The sequence below is a fragment of the Panthera pardus genome, unplaced genomic scaffold (assembly GCF_024362965.1).
Source record: "Panthera pardus isolate Hobbes unplaced genomic scaffold, ASM2436296v1 HiC_scaffold_104, whole genome shotgun sequence".
In the NCBI taxonomy this organism is placed as follows: domain Eukaryota; kingdom Metazoa; phylum Chordata; class Mammalia; order Carnivora; family Felidae; genus Panthera; species Panthera pardus.
The window spans coordinates 17501-19713 of NW_026526660.1; the positions used below are offsets into that span (position 1 = coordinate 17501).

At 76.2% G+C, this 2213-nt stretch overlaps 1 non-coding gene across 1 annotated transcript; it reads left to right on the forward strand.

The window, feature by feature from the left end:
* Nucleotides 1–1082: 1082 nt before the first annotated feature.
* Nucleotides 1083–1235, forward strand: LOC128772917 (5.8S ribosomal RNA). The gene has a single exon (XR_008416991.1). It is a non-coding gene; the product is annotated as a 5.8S ribosomal RNA (ribosomal RNA).
* Nucleotides 1236–2213: the final 978 nt, after the last annotated feature.

The following is a 2213-nucleotide window of genomic DNA, read 5'->3' on the forward strand; positions in this document are numbered from 1 at the left end:
CTCTCTCTTTGCCCCACCCCGCAGACCTTACTTACCAACCCTTCCTTCCGCCCTCCCTTCAGGCCCCGGGTCCGGTCCGGGTCCGGCCTTCCGTCTCCTTCCCCGCCTCCTCCCCGAACCGCCACCCCCCACGCCCTTGCCCGCTCGTGCCCCGCTTCCCGCCGCAGCCCCCCTCCCGCAGAGGGGGGGGGCCTGGGCCGCGGGTGCGGGGGAGGGGACGGTGAGGGTTGGTCGGTGCCACGGGGAAGGTGTGCTCGGAAGTGAGGGCGGGGCCGGGGCCGGTCAGCCCCGGCGGCCCTGGATGGGGGGGGAGAAGAAGGGTCGTGTGGGGGTCGTGGGGGGGGGGAAGCGAGGGGCGTCGGGCGGCGGCGGTCTGTGGGGGGGGCGGTTAGCCCCCGTCGGAGCCTCCGTCACGGGCCGGCAGCGTCGGGGCTTTCGGTTGCCGTTTGTGGGTCCGGCCGCGGCCCCGGGGGGGCCGGCGTCGAGGTGGTTGGCGGTGTCGCGGGCTCCCTCGTCCCCCACCCACCTCGCCCGCCTCCATCCTGTCCAGGTACCTAGCGCGTCCCGGCGCGGAGGTTTAAAGACCCTTTGGGGGTCGCCCGTCCGCCTCGGGTCGGGGCGGTCGGGCCCGTGGGGAGCCGTGGAGGCTGGTCTTCCCGTGTCTCCTCCAGACTCCGCTGCCCGCCCCCCGCCGCCCCAGGCCGGGGCGCCCGCCGCGCTTGCGCCCGCGCCACGGCCCTCCCCGGTTGCCGGGAGGGGGCTTGCCCGGCGGCTGCCGGGTGGTGCGTGAGCGTGTGCGTGTGCGTGCGCCCCGTGTCCCTTGGGTGTGTGTTGGGGGGAGGGGACAGGCGGGAACCCCCCTGGGCGCCTGTGGGGTTGTTCCGAGCTCGCCCCGCGCGTCGTCCGCGTGGCGGGGCGGGCTGCTGGACTTGCCCTGTTCCAACCCTTCCGACCTCTCGGAGTCTGGTCTTTGTTGTCTCTCGCTGGCCGGCCGGAGGCACCCTTCGGGGATGTGCTGTGCCAGGTTGGGGGGGTCGCCCCTTTTCGGGGTTGGCCCTCCCGGCGATCACAAAAACTCGTACGACTCTTAGCGGTGGATCACTCGGCTCGTGCGTCGATGAAGAACGCAGCTAGCTGCGAGAATTAATGTGAATTGCAGGACACATTGATCATCGACACTTCGAACGCACTTGCGGCCCCGGGTTCCTCCCGGGGCTACGCCTGTCTGAGCGTCGCTTGCCGATCAATCGCCTCCCCCGGGTGGGTCTCTCTCCCGGGGGTAAGGCGCGGCTGGGGGTTCCCTCGCAGGGCCTGTCCCGCCGGCGCCCGCCCCTGCCCGAGTGCGCCCCGCCACGCCCGCCTGCGCGGCGGTTCGGTGTGCGGGGTCGTCTGCGGGCCGGGGAGAGGGTCGTCCTGGCCGCCGGGCCCTCCGTCCCCCTAAGTGCAGACGACGGTGGCCGCCGCTGCCGGCCCTCCCTCCTTCCTCCTCCTCCTCCTCCTCCTCCCCGCCCCCTCCCCGGCCCCGTGTGTCCGGTCCCCGCCGCCTCCCTCAGCACCCCCCTCGCCCCCGCCTCGCCCCGCCGGGTCCGCTCGGCGGTGGCCTGTGTGTGGGACGTGGGAGGGCGTGGGACGGGGGCTGGGGGCCGGCGCCCGTGGGGCGGTGGCGTGGGGTGGTTGGGGGGGGGGGAGAGGTGGGGCTGGGGGGGAGAGGCCGAGGCGGCCGGTCGCCGCCCGCGAGAAAAGGGAAGGGCGAGGAGAGCTCGCGCCTGAGGGCCGCGGCCGCCGCCGCGGTCCCTCTGGAGGAGATCCCTCGTGCCGCACGCGGTCTTTGGGATCGCCGCCCGGGTCTCGGGAGGGTTTTGCGGTGCCCCGTGCCGCGCGGGTCCCGCGGGCCGTCGTGGGGGGTGGAGGCGCGGATCCGGAGCGCCGTCGTTCTCGCCGCCTTGCCCCGGGCGGCGACCGCGGCGGTCCGGCCGTGGCCCCCTCCTCTCCCGGTCCGCGGCCGTGCGGTCGGGGGCCTGAGCCGCGGCCCCGCCCCCGCTCCCCGCCGGCGATCCCGGCCCCCTTTGCCCTGTCGGGGCGGCTCGCGCCGAGGCCGAGTCGCGCGCGGGGCTGCGCCCCGGGGATGCGTGCCCCGGCGGCGGCCCGCGGGACGCCGCGGCGTCGCCCGCCGCTGCGCGCTTCCCCCCCGGGTTGCGGCCGCGCCGCACTGC